General features: G+C 42.0%; 1 protein-coding gene across 1 annotated transcript in view; it reads left to right on the top strand.

Moving 5' to 3' along the window:
* Positions 1 to 1,394: 1,394 nt before the first annotated feature.
* The window catches only part of GNB1 (G protein subunit beta 1), a 123,512-nt gene continuing 103,708 nt past the window's right edge, over positions 1,395 to 21,198 (top strand). Inside the window, exon 1 of the mRNA XM_030186294.1 lies at positions 1,395 to 1,969. The gene's annotated coding sequence lies outside the window, so the exon portion shown is untranslated. The remainder of the gene's footprint in view (positions 1,970 to 21,198) is intronic.

Here is a 21,198-nt window from a genome sequence, read left to right as displayed (position 1 = left end):
CATTAATTGATTTGATTACTTTATTTATTTTTTTGTCTATTAGATTGTATGCCTTGTAGCGCTATAGAAATGCTAAATAGTAGTAATAGTAGTAGTAGTAGTATTTACCCACTCTCTTAAGCACTGAGATATACTGCTGTCTGGTGGATTAGCACTTCTTTAATCGGGTTACTCTTTTAAGGGTTTTTTTTGTTTGTTTCCAAAACCACAAAAGTACTATTGATATAGTATCTTTAACGATACTTTGTAGTGTTTTAATCTGCACCAAAAATCATTAAATGTAACAAGAATGGCATAATTATTCCAATCACAATGCACTTATCTTTCTTTGTGCTGCCTCACTAAAAATGAGGGCAGAATTGTGAATGACCAGACAGAGTATATCTGACTGCTTAAGAGAGTGGGTAAATCTGAGGGTACTCTGTAAAAAAGTAAATATAAAAATGAATGGCAAGTAATACATGATATATTGAAGTATTTTTTGTATAGATAGCAGTGATCCTGGTTTTAGTAGTACCCATCTACATAAGAACATAAGTGTTGTCATACAGTACATCCTAGAAATAAAGCAGTGGATTTTTATTTATTTATTTAGATTTTGCTCACACCTTTTTCAGTAGTAGCTCAAGGTGAGTTACATCAGGTACTCTGGATATTTCTCTGTCCCAGGAGGGTTCACAATCTAAGTTTTTAACTGAGGCAATGGCGGGTTAAGTAACTTGCCCAAGTTCACAAGGAGACCATTATTGCCCATTATACGCCCATTATTAAGAGTTCATCTTAATAATGGGCATATGAGCTTTTTTTTTTTTAAACCTTGCTAAGCAAACTACTTTTAGCATATTCTCTAGCAATAAATTTAGGAGTTTAATTACACAGGGGGGGTCTGCAGCAGGGCCCATTTTATTCCTATGGGCCCTGCTGCAGATAACGGGATAAGGTTTAGTAAAAGACCGCCTTACCCCCCCCCCCCCCCTTTTTTTACAAAGCCGCGCGGTAAAGCATTGTATTGGCATTACATCGCGGCTTCACAAAACGGGCGGGGGGGAAATGAAGGAAAGCAATAGTAAAAGGCAGCTTATTTAACAAACTACTTACGACCTATTATATAACATTTACAAACATATTTATTGTAAAAAAAAAAAAATTCACGAAAGTAATTTAAGGGGGAAAAAAAACAACCCTTGACTGTGCACAGACTTCAATCCTATCCTCAGTTCCCCGCTTCCCAACACCCATAGCGCGCAGCGAAAGGCGCGCGTCCTACAGCTACCCCGAAAACAGCGCATGCGCCTGTAGATTTCTTCTCGCCTCGCTCCTCGCGCAGTAGCTGCACTTCGAACGACTGCCGTATGACATCACAGCGTATTCTCTCCTTTTGGGCGCGTGCTGCGTGCGTGAGCGCGCGTGCGTGGGGTTTCCTGTTCTTGTCCGCAGGGTTACCGCGCCCATCTTCTCGATGGCTGAAGGGAAGTGAGGAGAAGGTAGTCCGTGAGCTATTCGGTGTCGGTCATCGAGCGAGTGGCGAGGCTGAGGAGAAGCAGGGAGGTGGATTAAGAAAGCCCTTTCCTTCAACCAGGGCAGGCGACATCAGAAGCTGCTTCCGGTGCTAAAAGAGCAGCAGCAGGGGGAAGGGAGGCCGCCGGCAGAGAGACAACAAATCCCCTTTCCCCTCACCCACACACAAAAAATCAAATCCTGCCCAGCGGTTCCTCTCGGCATTGCTCTTCCATTCCCCCCCATCCTTTTTTTCGGTTGCTTTTCACCCGTAATTCGCGGCGGGATCTTCTTTTGCTGGAGAATACACTTCCGAGCTGAAAGAGGACGAGAGAAAAAGACCTGCACCGGACCACCTCCCTTCCTTCCTTCCTTCTCCTAAGGATAACGAGCAGCAGCACCACCCACCGCCCGGATCGGCTTGCTCAGGACTCCCGTTAATGAGCACACGGGAGGGGACACTAGAGAGGAGGTAAAGCGGAATCGGGAAATACAAACGCTTTCTAGCCTTCGCGTCTGGTTTGTTTATTTAGGCAAAACCAGACTTTCATATTGAATTCTTCTGTAGATTCAAGTCCCCCCATCCCCCTCTCCCCATAGAAATGTCAGGCTTGCGGGTCAGCGGTCCCACCCGGACAGTTTTTATTTGCCGGTGGAGAGGGTTAGGGAGAGCAAAGGGAAGGTTCTGTGCATTTCGTGGTTTTTCTTTTTTCTTGCCAGCAGAAAACCGAGAGAAAAGGAAATGGGATGGGAAGGGTGGTCCGGGCAGGAAGGGAGGAGTTTCTGAAATTTGGTAGGATTCCATTTTAAACTGCACTTTGATTAGGCTGTCAAGCTACTGAGAGAGGATGTGTATGCGAGCTTATAGAGAGATCTTAGACACCACAATTGTATTAAAAAATCATTTTAATGTGTGAGTGTTAATGGCCCTTTTCTATTCTTTAGATGATGCTAGAAACGAAAGTAAGTAGATTGAAATGAGAAAAATAAGCAGTGTAGCTCTAGGGGGGAATGTGTTTTTCTTGCATCTCTTCTATAAAAAAAAAAAGCAGTGGGATTTGGTTATTTCGAAGAGCAGCAGAGATTCTGGGTAGAATGGAGGAGGCAGAATGCGTGTACAGTATAAACATTACTGCTAGAACTACATTAAGAGGGATGTGTACCTGGTAAGGAAAAATAAGATTGTTTTTTTTAAACTAAACCTGTGTTTTAGTCTCGTAGCTTTCAACGAATAACATTTGTGTGTGGCTTGTAAAATACTGATAGGGGTTAGAATACTAACCATTTCCATTTTTTTTTTAATGAAATGACCAACAAAACCATTTGTACAGATAGAAGCTGAATCTTTGGACCATGTGCCGTAGAAAGAATATAGATATTCCAAGCTGGGTGCGAGTGACTTTTCATAAAATATTTTTCTTCTTACCTACTTAGTGCACATTTTGAGACAGGAAGCAGTAGAATGAGGAAGCTGAGTTCAGTAACAAAACATCTGACTAAAGTGAAAATATTGCCAATAACATTTTTTTTTTTTTTGCTGAGCTGTATTTTAAAAATGCACAGATATCAAAGCGAGGATATGTTTATTTTTATTTTTATTTGCCTACCAGTGTTTGCTTACATTTACTGGTCCGTATAGCGGGGAAAATGTCTGAAACAAGACACAACCCCATCCATGGATGGATAGAGAGATACATAGATATAGTTCAGAATATAATTGCCTTACGAATCGGTTACTGTTTTAGGCCGGAGCCGGGTTGTAACAATACTATTCTGCTTTTGCAAAAGCTCTAGGTGGTTGGTTCGCTTTGAATGAATGGGGTGTTTCTGAATGGGCCTAACAACCGCAACAAGATGGCGTTTTCAGCATTCGGATGCTTTTTTTCATTTTGAGACCCTCACAACTACTAAACTAGATATGCATAAGGCACAGGTTTTAGTCTCGGGTCTCGTTTTGTGCAAAACGAGCTGCTTGGGGTTTTTCTTTTCCGCCCAGTAGGGTCTGTTTCGTATTGGTTCATTTTGTTTTCTTTCTTGGCGACTCTTCCCTCCCCACCCCCCCACCCCTCGTAAATATATAATTGGTGGGAGGGGTATATAGTTCTGTGGGAAAAAGCACATTGAGAATAGACACAACTCGATATTTTTTCACTTATTCGCGGCATTTAAGTGCCTTATACATATGCCGAATTGCTTGCAAAGCCTTTTATTTGGACCGGATGTGCTGACTTAACTGTTGCGGATATCAGGCCTGTATGAAGTGGAGTCTTAATCCACAAAATCAAAATTCGTTGAGTGGGCTTTTGAGAAGGGCAGCAGGAAAGGGCCCCTCTCATCTCAATATTCACTTGTGGCTATTTAAGACCCATTGCTATATCCAGTTTAATACTGGGTTTGTCAGTGTACTTTAGTAAATTAAACATTTCTTAAACTGATTGTTTTTGAATTTTTTTTATACATAAACTTTTTGTAGATTGTAACTTTTGTCATATGCAAGGATGTAGCTTTCCTATTGACAATTTAGTCTTTAGTTTTGGGAGGACTCTTTTGAGTTTGAGTATTCTATATATATCTATAGTTAGGAATGATATTCAAAACTGTATTTTACAGAAAAATCTTTAATACAGAGTTTAATTTTTTTATGTTGAAACATTTTTTATTGAAAAACATTGAAAACAGTCTTACATAATACTGTATGTTATATAAATTATCACATTACTAAAATCAACCCCAAAAGCACCCTTTCCCTAGAATCGCCCTTCTCCCCAATCTCCAAAAAGCAACCACAGTCAGTATTGGAGGGCCTGTATTCTGATCCTCCAAGCCAGGAACTGAAACACCCCATGAACCCCACCCACCCACCCCCCCCCCCCCCCCAAAAAAAACAAAAACAAAACAGGAATACTAAACTAGACATGCAAACTTGGACAGAGTGTATACCTTAGTATTGTTACCTTTTAGGTGCAGGGTTTGCAAGTAAGGCTCCCACACCAAAAGGAATTGCTTCCTCTGCCTGGGTGAGCATTTTGTATCTGTTTAAAAATATTTTATTTAAGTGGCGCATAAATCCTTGTTACTATGATAAAGATTGATATTTGGTGTTAGTCTGTATTGATTATTTTTCATAATCTACTACTAATTTACTTCCTAAGGGATATTTTAGGCAATATTAGACATGCTTGAGTCATGCAGACATGACAGCAATTTCAGCTATAGACTTTAGTATGTACTAAATGAAATGCATAGATATCATCATCTAAATTCCATAAAATAAAACAATTACAATGTCCAGAATACAAACTCATACCTCTGTCTCCAAAAAACATCTGCCGTCTATCCCTACCCTTCTCCCTTTCAAAGGTCTAAGACAAGTAATCTCCTCCCAGTCTAAATCTCAAACACCCCCATTTTAAGAAAGTGGCCAGAAGAATTTCAAACATCGGAATAACTTAGATATAGTAATGTCTAATTACAAGTCCAAATTTCAATTAAAAATAACTTCTCTATAAAAAGGAGGGTTGAAAGATTAGACAGTGGACATGCTAAGCAAACTGTTCTTATTGGCAAGTATAGAGCTGAGGACTTGGTGTTTTTTTTTTTTACCCCCCAAATCATGTTGAAGTGTCTAAAAATTATATTTTGCAACTTGGTGAGTTTTGTCACTACTGTCTGAAATTTGCTGTTTAGGAATACCATGAATTTAGAAGTATCTGGTATTGATTTAAAAACTTCACACTGACATACATTACATATAAATGAAATGCCCTATAGCAGTGATGGCGAACGTATGGCACGCGTGCCAGAGAGGGCACGCAGAGCCGTCGCCTCAGCCAATCAGGCCTCCCGCCCGAGCTCCAGGGCCCTCCCTCCGAAATTTAAAAGTCATACCTGGTCGGGGTTAAGGCGGCGTCCGCAGCGGCAGTGAAAAGCGCTGGCTCGGCGCGCCTTCAGCCTTCCCTTCTGTCTCTCAAGCGCTGGTCCCGCCCTCATTTTCCTGTTTCCGCAAGGGCGGGACCAGCGATTGAGAGAGACAGAAGGGAAGGCTGAAGGCGCGCCGAGCCAGCGCTTTTTACTGCCGATGCCGCCTTAACCCCGACCAGGTATGACTTTTTTAAATTTCGGAGGGGGGGCGGCGGCCTGATGCCGGGTGGGAGGCCGGGAGGCCTGATGCCTGGTGCTGGCTGGGTGGGATGCCTGGTGCTTGGTGGGGTGCTGGGTAGGAGGGAAGGAGTGATGCTTGGTGCTGGGAGGGTGGGCGGGAGGGCAGAGGGGAGAGAAGGGTGGCTGGACATGGGTGGCTGGAGGGGAGAGGAGGGTGGCTGGACATGGGTGGATGGAGGGGAGGGCAGGGAGCAGAGGAGGGCAAGAAATGAAGAAGAAAGGAGGAAAGTAAAGAAATAAATGGAAAGGAAGCCCTGGAAACGGAGTTAAGAGAACAGATAGAGAACAGCAGAATCAGAGACTAGGACCAATATGGATAGAAAAACAAAATCACCAGACAACAAAGGTAGAAAAAAATCATTTTATTTTCATTTTAGTGTTTGAATATGTCCAATTTGAGAATTTACATCTGCTGTCTTATTTTGCACTGGGTATACTGGAGCTGTAACAGCTTACAGAAATGATTTATAATGAAAAAAAAATCATGTAATTTTTTTCTCCTATACTAGTATAATAGTTTCAATGATGTCTGTTTATATGCGCCATGGCTGGTGTAAGGGATGTTGCTATCATAGGGGTGGAGTCATATGTGGTGACCCCGCCCATAATGAGTACCAGCACCTGTGATAAATAATTAGATTTTGGATTGTTGTTTGTGCACTCGGTCTCTGAAAGGTTTGCCATCACTGCCCTATAGTCTATTGTACAGAAAACTACTGTTATTAGATGCTGTGCTTGCTTTCCACTTCAAAATATTCTGTGTAAACATTTTTAAAATATGGCTATTTTTTGTTGTAAATTCATCAAACTGAATTTAAAAGGAGCTTTTTCAAATTGGAATGTCTCTAAATTTAATTTGAGGCTGTTCATTTTCTTGACTTTGCAGTGATTGGTTACAATGGCTACATTTATGTCTACATGGGACCTTTTGAAAATAGGATTTGGTTGTAGTTTTAGACTTTTGTATATCAGAAGTTTTTGTTTGTAATCGCTTTCCTTGATTTTAGTTGTCATCTTTCCGTGATGTTTTTTTTTTTCAACTGGTTTCCTCCAAGTGAAAGTGTGTGACCCAGTGTTAATGAGTTTAGTATTTGTACTTTGAGCTTTTATACCTTCTTCAGGACCTTTAACTAAAGGTTTTCACATTATTGTGGAAAAACTATTTTTATGTAATGTGACATCTAGATAGAGATAAGATGAAAGATTCCTATTACAAACTGTGCAAAAATGGCAGATGGTAGGTTTTTCCTGGTTAACTTCTTTTGCTTAGGGGGGCCTTGCTTGGTGCACTAAATGCTAAGAAGCCCATAGGGATAAAATAGGCTTCTTAGCATTTAGCATGCACTAACTCTGTAAACTGTTTAATTTGGGAAGAGGAATTCTGAAAATATTTTGTTGGGAGACCAGGATTTGTAAATACTGCTTTTTGTTATGCTGAATGTTTTTTGATGTTTTTACATAGTAACATAGAAGATGACAGCAGAGAAAGACCTGTACGGTCCATCCAGTCTGCCCAACAAGATAAACTCATATGTGCTACTTTGTGTATACCTGAGCTTGATTTGCATCTGCCATTTTCAGGACACAGACCGTAGAAGTCTGCCCAGCACTAGCTCCGCCTCCTAACCACTAGCCCCGCTTCCCACCACCGGCTCTGCCACCCAATCTCCGCTAAGCTTCTGAGGATCTATTCCTTCTGAACAGGATTCCTTCATGTTTATCCCACTCATTTTTGAATTTCGTTACCATTTTCATCCCCACCACCTCCTGCGGGAGGGCATTCGAAGTACCCACCACTCTCTCCGTGAAAAAATACTTCCTGACATTTTTCTTGAGTCTGCCCCCCTTCAATCTCATTTCATGTCCTCTAGTTCTACTGCCTTCCCATTTATGGAAAAGGTTTGTTTGCAGATTAATACCTTTCAAATATTTGAATGTCTGTATCATATCACCCTTGTTTCTCCTTTCCTCCAGGGTATACATGTTCAGGTCAGCAAGTCTCTCCTCATACATCTTGTAACGCAAATCCCATACAATTCTCGTAGCTTTTCTTTGCACCGCTTCAATTCTTTTTACATCCTTAGCAAGATACGGCCTCCAAAACGGAACACAATACTCCAGGTGTGGCCTCCCCAACGACTTATACAGGGGCATCAACACCTCCTTTCTGCTGCTGGTCACACCTCTCTCTATACAGCCTAGCAACCTTCTAGCTACGGCCACTGCCTTGTCACACTGTTTCATTGCCTTCAGATCCTCAGATACTATCACCCCAAGATCCCTCTCCCTGTCCATACATATCAGACTCTCACTGCCTAACACATACAGTGGGGGAAATAAGTATTTGATCCCTTGCTGATTTTGTAAGTTTGCCCACTGACAAAGACATGAGCAGCCCATAATTGAAGGGTAGGTTATTGGTAACAGTGAGAGATAGCACATCACAAATTAAATCCGGAAAATCACATTGTGGAAAGTATATGAATTTATTTGCATTCTGCAGAGGGAAATAAGTATTTGATCCCCCACCAACCAGTAAGAGATCTGGCCCCTACAGACCAGGTAGATGCTCCAAATCAACTCGTTACCTGCATGACAGACAGCTGTCGGCAATGGTCACCTGTATGAAAGACACCTGTCCACAGACTCAGTGAATCAGTCAGACTCTAACCTCTACAAAATGGCCAAGAGCAAGGAGCTGTCTAAGGATGTCAGGGACAAGATCATACACCTGCACAAGGCTGGAATGGGCTACAAAACCATCAGTAAGACGCTGGGCGAGAAGGAGACAACTGTTGGTGCCATAGTAAGAAAATGGAAGAAGTACAAAATGACTGTCAATCGACAAAGATCTGGGGCTCCACGCAAAATCTCACCTCGTGGGGTATCCTTGATCATGAGGAAGGTTAGAAATCAGCCTACAACTACAAGGGGGGAACTTGTCAATGATCTCAAGGCAGCTGGGACCACTGTCACCACGAAAACCATTGGTAACACATTACGACATAACGGATTGCAATCCTGCAGTGCCCGCAAGGTCCCCCTGCTCCGGAAGGCACATGTGACGGCCCGTCTGAAGTTTGCCAGTGAACACCTGGATGATGCCGAGAGTGATTGGGAGAAGGTGCTGTGGTCAGATGAGACAAAAATTGAGCTCTTTGGCATGAACTCAACTCGCCGTGTTTGGAGGAAGAGAAATGCTGCCTATGACCCAAAGAACACCGTCCCCACTGTCAAGCATGGAGGTGGAAATGTTATGTTTTGGGGGTGTTTCTCTGCTAAGGGCACAGGACTACTTCACCGCATCAATGGGAGAATGGATGGGGCCATGTACCGTACAATTCTGAGTGACAACCTCCTTCCCTCCGCCAGGGCCTTAAAAATGGGTCGTGGCTGGGTCTTCCAGCACGACAATGACCCAAAACATACAGCCAAGGCAACAAAGGAGTGGCTCAGGAAGAAGCACATTAGGGTCATGGAGTGGCCTAGCTAGTCACCAGACCTTAATCCCATTGAAAACTTATGGAGGGAGCTGAAGCTGCGAGTTGCCAAGCGACAGCCCAGAACTCTTAATGATTTAGAGATGATCTGCAAAGAGGAGTGGACCAAAATTCCTCCTGACATGTGTGCAAACCTCATCATCAACTACAGAAGACGTCTGACCGCTGTGCTTGCCAACAAGGGTTTTGCCACCAAGTATTAGGTCTTGTTTGCCAGAGGGATTAAATACTTATTTCCCTCTGCAGAATGCAAATAAATTCATATACTTTCCACAATGTGATTTTCCGGATTTAATTTGTGATGTGCTATCTCTCACTGTTACCAATAACCTACCCTTCAATTATGGGCTGCTCATGTCTTTGTCAGTGGGCAAACTTACAAAATCAGCAAGGGATCAAATACTTATTTCCCCCACTGTACGTCTCCCGTGGATTTCTACTCCCTAAGTGCATTAGTCCTTAGTCCATTCTTCTAGCTTCTGCAGATCCTTTTTCATGTTTTCCACTCCCTCCAGGGTATCCACTCTGTTACAAATCTTAGTATCATCCGCAAAAAGGCAAACTTTACCTTCTAACCCTTTGGCAATGTCACTCACAAATATGTTGAACAGAATTGGCCCCAGCACCGATCCCTGAGGCACTCCACTACTCACCTTTTATTTTTTTGTTACATTTGTACCCCGCGCTTTCCCACTCATGGGAGGCTCAATGCGGCTTACATGGGGCAATGGAGGGTTAAGTGAGTTGCCCAGAGTCACAAGGAGCTGCCTGTGCCTGAAGTGGGAATCGAACTTGGTTCCCCAGGACTAGTCCACCACCCTAACCACTAGGCCACTCCTCCACACCTTTCCCTCATCCGAACGAATTCCATTATCCACCACCCTCTGGCGTCTGTCCGTCAACCAGTTCCTAATCCAGTTCACCACTTTGGGTCCTATCTTCAGCCTGTCAAGTTTATTTAAGAGTCTCCTGTTGGGAACCGTGTCAAAAGCTTTGCTGAAATCTAAGTAGATTACGTCTATAGCACGTCCATGATTCAGTTCTCCGGTCACCCAGTCAAAGAGTTCAATGAGATTCGTTTGGCACGATTTCCCTTTGGTAAAACCATGTTGTTTCGGATCTTGCAACTTATTGGCTTCCAGGAAATTCACTATCCTTTCCTTCAGCATCACTTCCATTTTTGGAAAAAAACCGAAGTGAGGCTTACCGGCCTGTAGTTTCCAACTTCTTCCCTATCACCACTTTTGTGAAGAGGGACCACATCCGCCGTTTTCCAGTCCCATGGAACCTCTCCCGTCTCCAAGGATTTATTAAACAAATCTTTAAGAGGACCCGCCAGAATCTCTCTGAGCTCCCTCAATATCCTGGGGTGAATCCTGTCCGGTCCCTTAGCTTTGTCCATCTTTAGATTTTCAAGTTGTTCATACACAACTCTCTTCTGTGAACGGTGCTAAATCCACTCCATTCTCATATGTAATTTTTGCCAGTCAATTGTGGTCCTTCTCCAGGATTTTCTTCTGTGAAAACAGAACAAAAGTATCTATTTAGCAAATTTTGCTTTTTCTTCATTATCTACATAGTGGTTCGCAGCATCTTTGTCTCACAATTCCCTTTTTAGTCTTCCTCCTTTCACTGATATACCTGAAGAAATTTGTCACCCCTCCTTACATTTCTAGCCATTTGTTCTTCCGCTTGTGCTTTCGCCAGACGTATCTCTCTCTTGGCTTCTTTCAGTTTCATCCGGTATTCCTCTCTGTGTTCCTTTTCTTGAATTTTTCTGTATTTCAGGAACGCCAACTCTTTACCCTTTATTTTCTCAGCCACTTGCTTGGAGAACCATATCGGTTTCCTTTTTCTCTTGTTTTTATTTACTCTCCTTACATAAAGGTTTGTGGCCCTATTTATAGCTTATTTCACCCTGGACCACTGTCCTTCCACTTCTTGTTCATCCTCCCAGCCCATCAGCTCCTTCCTCAGGTATTCCCCCATTTTACTAAAGTCAGCATGCTTGAAATCCAGGACTTTGTGTTTTGAGTGGCCGCCCTCTACTTCAGCTGTCACATCAAACCAAACCATTTGATGGTCATTGCTGCACAGGTGGGCACCCACTCAGACATTTGACACACTATCCCCATTTGTGAACACCAGATCCAGCGTCGCTCCCTCCCTCGTGGGTTCTGTCACCATTTGTCTGAGCAGAGTACATTGAAATGCATCCACGATCTCTCTACTTCTTTCCGATTCTGCAGATGGAACCTTCCAGTCTACATCCGGCAGATTGAAATCTCCCAGCAACAGCACCTCTCTCTTCTTTCCCAACTTTTGAATGTCTGTGATCAGATCTTTATCTAGTTCCTCCAATTGTGTCGCAGGTCTGTAGACAACACCCACATGGACAGAGTTTCTATCATCTCTTTTTAAGGTGATCCATATCGCTTCTTCCTTTCCCCAGGTTCCTGTCATTTCAGTCGCTGCGATATCATTTCTTACATACAGAGCTACTCCTCCACCTTTATGACCATCTCTATCCTTCCTAAATAGATTATAGCCTGGTATGTTTGCATCCCATTCATGGGAACCTTTTAGCCATGTCTCCAATGTCTTAAGTCTGCCTGCAACATCAGGGCTTGAAGGTCATGAACTTTATTGCTTAGACTGGGAGCATTTGTGGTCATCGCTTTCCAGCTACATTTCTGTGGAATTTTTTTGCTTCTGTTTAGTTTGTTGTTTAGTCTCACTTCCTGCTGCGTTGTGATTTGCTAAGATTGTTGTTTTCATTGCTTTCTTTTCTACTGACGCATCTTGTCTTTAGCTGGGGGTGTCCACTTGATATGAACTGCCTCCATATGCCACCCCCACCTTCTAGTTTAAATGCCTAGAAATATATTGTCTGAATTTCTCCCCAAGGATTTTTTTCCTGCCGCAGTAAGATGCAGCCCATCGTTACAGTATAGTCTTTTGTTGCTCCATCCTCCTACGTACCTAAATCCTTCTTGGTGACACCAGGCTTTGAGCCAGCTATTGACATTCTCAGTACTTTGCAATCTTTTTCTCTCCCTTTCCAAAGGTAGGTAGTACTTCAGAGAAAGCTATTGAGCTGGAGGAGTAGCCTAGTGGTTAGTGCAGTGGACTTTGATCCTGGGGAACTGAGTTTGATTCCCACTGCAGCTCCTTGTGACTCTGGGCAAGTCATTTAACCCTCCATTGCTCCTGGTACAAAATAAGTACCTGAATATATGTAAACCGATTTGAATGTAGTTGCAAAAACCTCAGAAAGGCGGTATATCAAGTCCCAGTTCCCTTTCCCAGTTCCCTATTGTTTGTATCAAAGGTTTTAACCCCCCCTCCCAGCTCCTGAAAAGCTCTCTGCGTGGCAAGTGGGGTATTACTGGACAATTCATTTGCTCCCAGGTGGATAACAACATCAGTGTTTGACTCCTTAGTGTCTTCTCTGATTATAGAGATTTGCTTGGTACTCCTGGTAGCTGAAGAGCCTGGAAAGCATTTCACTTTGCATAGCCCATTGAACTGTGTTTTAAAGTTAATGCCTCTGATAATGGAATCCCCTAGTAGCAACAGTTTCCTGGTATGTGTTTCAACATTAGTGATTTGGGGGTGTCTTTTCTCTTTGGGTACCTTCATATCTTTTTGTTCCACCTTCATTGCTTTTTCTTCTGCCTCCGTTCTATTTTCAGGAACATCACAGTGCTGTAATGGAGCAAAAGAATTCAGTAGGGGCAACACTTGTGAGGGCGGATGCTTCTGTGTCACATAATGAAGTCTACCTGAGCCTACCGTGAACCATCTATTCTTAGGTGGTTTTATCCTTTGAGGCAGTGGTGAGAAGTTGGTACGATTCTGTGCAGTCCTAGAATCTGCTTTAAGTGCATCCAATTCCTGCTTTACTTTACTGAGCTCCTGTTTTAAACTAGCAAGCTGAAGACAGGACAAGCCTTAAGTCTCCAGATGATTGGCCTTGAAACTAAAGCACCACAATTATTACAGAGAATAAGTCCTCCTGATTGGTTGAAATGGGTATGAACAAGTGTACTATGTTGGAGTTAACAGTCTGCAAGATTGCCTGTGTATGACTGAGGAGTAAAGTTAATGAGTTTTGGCTTGTCTATATATGACGGGAAAACCCTGGGGTGGGTATGATGTGGGGAGAGTGGGTGGGACTGTGTCCCAGTGAGTCAGCCAAGTGCTGTATCGAGAAAAGTTCTCTAGGTATGACCAGAAATGGTACAGTCTGAACTTTCAAATTCCTCTAGAATGTAACTTTCCTTTAGTAAATAAATCTAAATATCCCCAATAATTATAGCAGTTTCATCAATGTAAAATGCAACTTTATAACCACAATATAGATTCACAGAGTTAGAATGCTACAGGACCAGAAGCAGTTAGAAAAGCCTATTAGAGCTAGGCTTTGTGTTAGGAAGGACACAGGGGTTACCTCTGTGCATTCTGATTTACATAAGTCTTAAATTGAATTAGGCTGTTGTCCATGGATTTTGACTTTTGTAGCATCTGTGGATTTGATGATTTGGTAGGCTGTTTAAATACCAGCTTTTAGATGCTTACAATATTATAGGTTCATAACTATTAAACTTGGCAAATACTCTAGAATGAGTATTATATAAAGCTCTAGACTTCGCAATTTATACAGAAAGCCATTTACTAAATGTTGCTGCACACTGTAACTTAAATAAGGTATGAGGGACTTGCCTAACTGTTCATAGAACTTGCTTTGAGTTTAGCTACCTTTCTAGTTATTTAGTTGACATTGTGCTACACTTTTTGTCCCTTGTCTTATGTATCTGCACTTGGCCCCTGGCTACACAGTAAGATGTTTCATTGTATTGTAGAAACAGCATTAGCATTCAGACAACAGATATGATGTCAGCAAAATAACAATGAAATACCTAATAAGTACGCATTAGAACATTCATCTAATGCGTACTTAGGTGTTTCATTGTTATTTTGCTGACATCTGTTTGTGTTCTTCCATTCTGTCTATTATGGCATTTGTATTGTACTGATTTTTATCATATTTCTGTTTATATGATTGTTTTGCAGTGCTGTTAAATGTGTTTATTTCTGGTACTGATACTGTTTAATTTTAGCCCTATTAATAGTTTTCATTTTGCTGCTTCGGAGTTTACTTCATTGATTGTATTTGTTTATATTTGGTCATTTTACTATTGTGCTGTTAACAAAATTGTAAGTTTTATGTTAAACTTACATATTGTACGTCATCTTGGGTAACTCTCTTCATAAAGTAAAGGTGGTTGTTAAATCCCAATCAAATAACAAAACTGTACAGCCATGAAAGACTTGAATGTCAGAGACCCAAACTTGGCAACTTTTCCAGCGGTGGTCAGATGTGTTCTTATCAATTTGTACTCAATAGATTTTATTGGTCTGTGTCAGCCTGGATAGAGAACAAGGAGATTAAATATGGAAAATTACTGAGTTGTATTGTAAGAATTAATGGAAAACTTCCAAATGCTAGAATCATAACTATAGACCTTTGCAATTTTTCTATGAATTTAGAAGCAGGTGTCTGAGACATTTCTTGCTTCTCCTTTTTTTTTTTTTTTTTTAAGTAGAGGAGTGTGGTAGCTGTGTTAGTCCACTCTTAAGGTTATCAATAAAAATCATCAAACAAAATAAAACATGGAAAAGAAAATAAGATGATACCTTTTTTTATTGGACATAACTTAATACATATCTTTCACTTGCTCATCTTCCAATGTGGTATATATCATTCAGTGTAAAAAATGTAACGAAGGCTGCTATATTGGAGAAACAGACCAGATGCTTAAGACAAGATTCAATTTACATAGACATCACATGAACAATACTGGTGCCAGTAGGGCTCCCACCCCTGTTGGTCAGCATTTTACAGGACCAGGACACTGTACCAGTGACTTCACAGTGAGAATCCTGAAAGGTAATTTTAAAACCATACAAGAACGTAAGACATTTGAAGTGAGAATGATTGAATATTTTAACACCCAACAGAAAGGACTTAACAAGGATCTGGGGTTCCTAGCCCATTATAAACCATAAAGTTGTATTTCTCTGTTGATCACCCCACCCCTCACCTATCCACACCCATCCTGTTAGAATATCAATGATATGCTTTGATGTCCCCAAGCGTACCTCCTACCCACCCCCATCCTCCCACCCTGTCAGACTGTCATAGTAATGCTTGAATGTTTTCACTTATATACAATGTCAGCTAGCACATTTGCTGATTTCCGATCTGACGAAGAAGGGCAACCTTCGAAAGCTAATCAAGAAATGTATTAAGTTATGTCCAATAAAAAAGGTATCACCTTTTTTTTTTTTTTTAGAAACTGTTTTCCTTGTCATCTAGACTAGAGGGCTGCACAGGGTTAGTGGGAATCCGTCCATGTTCACGGGACTCCCGCGGGAATGAAAGCAGGTCCTGTAGGGTTTCCGTGGTAGTGTAGTGTTAGGCCAGCCTACCTATCTTTTCCTTTTGCCATGGCAATTATAATAGCACTAAAAAAATGAATATGTATGGTTGATAGCATTGAAATCCACATAAGTACTGAGGGAGGAAGTTATCGATATGGGCAACTAACTTAAGTTTATTTTACCACAAGTCAGGTTATTTCAGCACAGGGGATGGGCAAGAATGGAGGAGATTAAATGTGGAAACGGACGGGTAGGGATGGGTGAAATTCTGTCCCTGTGCAACTCTCTAATCTAGACTGTGTACTGTTGTGCACAAGTGGTTTTTTTCTCTACCAGCAGATTGAGGTAGAGAAAAAGCTAATAGTTACCAGTGACCTCACCGTTATAATAGTGGTGCTGAGTGGAAAGATCCAGTATTTCCCCCTACCTCTAGCAGTTCTCTTTTTTTCCTGTGGTGCTGTGTTCATGTGAATTGGAAGTTTTTTGTTTGCCTTCCTTTTTTGTAGAAGGCGCTGGACGGCCACCAGGTATTGCTGCAGTACCTGATGGAGACAAATGATTTTTGCCTTTTAGATCTCCTCTTTGTGCTTTTTCATGGCCCTAGGAAGGGTCAAAGTTAACAGAAAGGCAAACCGTTTGCAAGATGCAATATGGTTACACAGTCTTTTTTTCTTGCTAAAGTTTAAGGCTTTATTCACGACTTTGGCTCCCAGGTTTTATATATAAACACCCAGCATGGCCATGTTTTGCCAAAAGGGCAGCTTCAGGGGCAAACAGATACCAGTAGGTGTAAAAGTCCAAACTTCACCACTTGTAAAAACCGTATCTCTAACTAACTTGGGATTTCATGTAGTGAGAACATTAGCACAGGCTGTGGCTCCAGAGGAAATTTGTAAAGCAGCTACATGGTCATTGCTTCATTTCTCTGTGAAACACTACAGGTTAGATGTGCTGGCCAGGGCCTGTTCGGACTTTGACAGAATTGGGGGGGGGGGGGGGGGGAAGCATTTTTTCAGATATGCAAGTGACAGGAGGAAATGCCACAAGAGCATTGTGAGACTCAAAGCAGAGTGTGAGGAATATGTAGAAGCTGCTAAAGCTGAACTGCTTAATAATTACTTCTGTGTTCACGGATGAATGGCCTGGAGTAGGTCCGCAGAAAACAAATGCTAACATGGATGAATGCATGGTAGACCGGGATTGATTCTCAGAACACTGTGTCAGAAATTGTTCACCTCATTGATGCCTGCTTCTCCACCTTAGAACATTGGGCTCAGGTCTTCCGTTTCAAATTAAACAAGGACAAAACACAGTGTCTTATCCTCTCGTCCATCCACACTCCAGTACCTGACACAGTGCTCCCAGTGGGCTCTGTCCTTCCGATTGCCACAAGCCTGCGGCTTTTAGGAGTGCAACTGGACACACACCTCCAGCTGGACAATCGTGCAGTTGGTCACCAAAAAAATGTTTCACCCCATGTGGAGGCTTCGACGTATCAGATACTTCCTTCCTAGAGATTTGTTCCGCACACTTGTCCACTGGCTTGTCCTCTCCCACTTGGACTATTGCAGCAGAATTTACACGGGCTCCCAGGCCTCTCTGTTGAAAAAGTTCCAAACAGTTCAGAACACTGCTGCGAGACTCATCCTGAGAGAGCGACGCTTTGCACATGCCGAACCCTTACGGTTCAAATTACATTGGCTGCTTGTTCAGGAGCGCATTGCCTTTAAACTCTGCTCCTTGACCCATAAAATTATCTATGGGTTTGCCCCGGAATATATGCACCCCTTGATCGACCTCCCGCCCAGGAATGCCAACCCTGCTTGCTCGTTCCTTCCTCCACCTTCACTTCCCAAACTGTAAGGGTGTCAAGTACAAGAGGATCTTCGCCTCGTCTTTCCGCTGTTGGAGTCGTAAGCACTGGAATTCTCTCCCGCAACACCTTAAAACTCAAGCGGACCACGCTCTCTTCAAGAAGTTGTTGAAGACCTACTTCTTTGCCAAGAACTACTCCTCACTTTATACCGCTGCTTGATGCACCCTCCCTGGCACCTACCCTGCTAGTTTACCCTGTTAGATGCTTCTCCCCCCTGCGTACTTCTTGTATATTCTTCTAAGTTTTCCTATTCTGTATTTTATTTAATGTTTGTAAGCCACATTGTGTCTGCATGAGTGGGAAAATGTGGGATATAAGTGAACAATAAATAAATAAATTGATTCTCAGAACACTGTGTTCATGAGGAACTAGCTAAACTAAAAGTAGACAGAGCGATGTGGCCTGATGGGATACATCCCGTTGAAGGTACTCTTAGATGGTCTGTCGGCTCTACTGTCGGACCTCTTCAATGCTTCCGTAGAATCTAGAGTGGTCCCGGAGGACTGGAGGAGGGTGGATAATGTCTCCCTGCACAAGAATGGAAGTAAGGAGGTTGGGAATTACAGACCTGTCAGTCTGACCTTGGTGGTGAGTAAACTAATGGAAATGCTTCTAAAGTGGAGGATCATGAGGTTTCTTGAATCAAATGGCCTGCAGGATCCGAAACAGTATGGCTTTACTAGAGGCAGGTCATGTCAGATGAATCTGATTAACTTCTTTGGGTGATCAAACGGATGTGGGAGGGGTGCTAGATGCGGTGTACTTGGATTTTAGCAAAGCCTTTGACACGGTTCTGCACAGGTGAACTGAATGCCCTCGGTATAGGACCTAAAGTGACTGGGTTAAAAACAGGTTAAGTGGGAGGAGACAGAGGGTAGTAGTAAAAGGAGCTTGCTCCAAGAAAAGGGATGTTATCAGTGGTGTACCTCAGGGATCGATTCTAGGGCTGGCTCTTTTTAACATGTTTGTGATACTGTGGAAGTTCAGTCTGGTAAGGTTTGTCTCTTTGCAGATGATACCAAACTCTGTGATAGGGTGGGTACCCTGGAGGGAATGGATGCCATGAGGAAGGATCTAGTGAAGCTGGAATGGTCCGAAAAATTGGCAACTAAGATTTAATGCTAAGAAATGCAGTCATGCACTTGTGTTACAAGAATCCAAGGGCACAATACAATATAGGGGGTGAAGTGCTCTTGTGTACAAAAGAAGAGCTTGACTTGGGGGCGATTGTTTGATGACCTTAAGGTAGCCAAACAGAAAAGGTGATGGTCAAAGCCAGAAGGATGCTTGGGTGCATAAGGAGAGGGATGACCAGCAGGAAAAAATTGGTGATAATGCCCTTTTATAAATCTCTGAGGCCCCATTAGAGTACTGTTTGCAGTTCTGGAGACCGTACCTACAGAAAAGATATAAACAGAATGGAGTCAGTTCAGAGGGTGGCTACCAAATTGGTAAGCGGTTTCGGTCATAAAACATATAGTGATAAGCTCATGAACCTTAACAAGTATACGTTGGGAGAGAGGAGGGAGAGAGAAGGTATGATAGCAATGTTAAACCTTAGTGGCGTTATTGTACAGGAGGTGAGCTTTTTTCAAATGAAGGAAAACTCTAGAATGCGAGGTCATAGGATGAAGTTAAGAGGAAACAGACTTAGGAAGAATCTAAGAAAATACGCTTTCAAGGAAAGGGTGGTGGATGCGTGGAATGGCCACCTGGTGAAGTTGTGCAGACTAAGACCATGTCAGAATTTAAGGAGGCTTGGGACAGGCATGTGGGATCTCCTAAGAAAAGGAGGAGTTAGTGGTTACTGTAGAAGGGCAGACTGGATGGGCCATTAGAAGTGTTAAATAGCTTAAATTTTTTTGATTGATTTAGGCGATGGAAAACTAACATTTGATTACGAGTCTTACTATGAACGTTATTAAAAAGAATTGAAACCCAGTCAACTAAATATAATGGAACCTGACCATACAAAATATGATGAGCCAAAGTACAGAGTTTGAAATGCACTCTGGCATGCACAGGCAACCAGTGTAACCTTTCAAACAATGGAGAGACAGAATCTAACCGATGGGCAGAATAAATTAATCTGGCAGACACATAACCTCCTTATAGTTATCAATATTAACACTCAGCGGCTAGATATCACATCACTATTCAATATAATATAAACAGCACATACGCTAAAATATTGTTGGATAGTAACTTATCTTAAAAGGCTCTACGGAGCCATCTGTTTTGCCTGTATAGGCTTCTTCAGGAGCTTAGCCACCAAAGTAAAGCATTGCCATAATTGTATTAAAACACAAAACAAAAACAGTGAACAGTAAACATTTAATGTACATCCAAAACCTAGTGTACCAACTGCTCCTCTTAAAACGATAATTTTACTTACTAGTGTGTGCCAGTTCTTATACCCTTACTGTATAAAATGCAAAATGGCACTTAGATATAAAAGATGCCAACAATTCAGGAAACCCTGGAAGTGACTGTTAACAGCCGAGAGCCCAAGAATAAATTTTAGATTCTACAGGATTCCTGAACTCTACTCATGGTAATGTTACAAATCATACATAATCCACACTTAGAATGCTTCCCATTATAAGAGGAAAGTTGTGTGGAATGTAACACTGCCTCAAAAGTTACAGCCGTGTGAAAAAGTCACCTATAGATCAGATTCCTAAAATAGTGGGTAGTTTTGCAAAATGTGCCAATAGTTATGTGATATTCTTACAACCTGGCTGCAACCTACATTGAACTTCAAAACACAAGTTTGCACAAATGAGGACTTGTACAGCTTCTTAAAAAGAGTAAAATCATTCCTCCCACAGAAAACTTTCCGCAATCTAGTACAATCCAGAGTACTCACCCATGCTGATTATTGCAACAGCATCTTCATTGGTTGCAAAACCCAAATCATGAAAAAACTCCAAACTGCCCGAAACACAGTAGCCAGACTCATTTTTGGCAAATCACGGTTTGAAAGTGCAACACCACTTTGTGAAAAACTTCACTGGCTCCCTATCAAGGAACGCATAAACTTCGAAGTCCACACTATGATCCATAAGATCCTCCATGGCGAATCTCCAAGCTCCATGACCAACTTGATCGATCTTCCAGCCAGGAACGGGTCCAAATCTTCTTGAACATATCTCAATCTTCATCTTCCCAATTGCAAAGGCCTCAAATACAAAACCTACTATGCATCCAACTTCTCCGTTATAGGCAGCCAGCTTTGGAACGCAATACCTCGACACATCCGAACAACTAATGAACACCTTCCCTTCCGAAAACTGCTGAAAACTTACCTCTTCAAACAAGCCTACCCAAATAACCCAACTTAATTCTCGAACCTAATACACACCATTAACACTACTCATACCCTAATCCTCTCCCCCACGTTTCTTCCTATTGTCCTACTCTATACAACTGGGTTATCTCTGTGATACTTTGTACCGTACCTTGTATGCCGCACTGAACCTGCTATTGAGCGGGAAAGAGCGGGGTATAAATGCTATAAATAAATAAATATAATGAAAGATTCCAGTTATTATATTTCACACACTTGTATGCTTTAGACAAAATATTGGAGGGTTACCCACGGTGCTTCAACTAGCCAATTCATGGCTTAGACTGTCTGTGAAAATCCCTCCTATCTGAACAGATGCAACAATATTGTAACATCTGAGAAAGTGGCAGACTACTCTTCAAACCATT

The sequence above is a fragment of the Microcaecilia unicolor genome, chromosome 13 (genome assembly GCF_901765095.1).
Source record: "Microcaecilia unicolor chromosome 13, aMicUni1.1, whole genome shotgun sequence".
Lineage (NCBI taxonomy): Eukaryota > Metazoa > Chordata > Amphibia > Gymnophiona > Siphonopidae > Microcaecilia > Microcaecilia unicolor.
The sequence above is the reverse complement of the archived record's forward strand: the minus strand, read 5'-3'. Positions and strand labels throughout refer to the sequence as shown.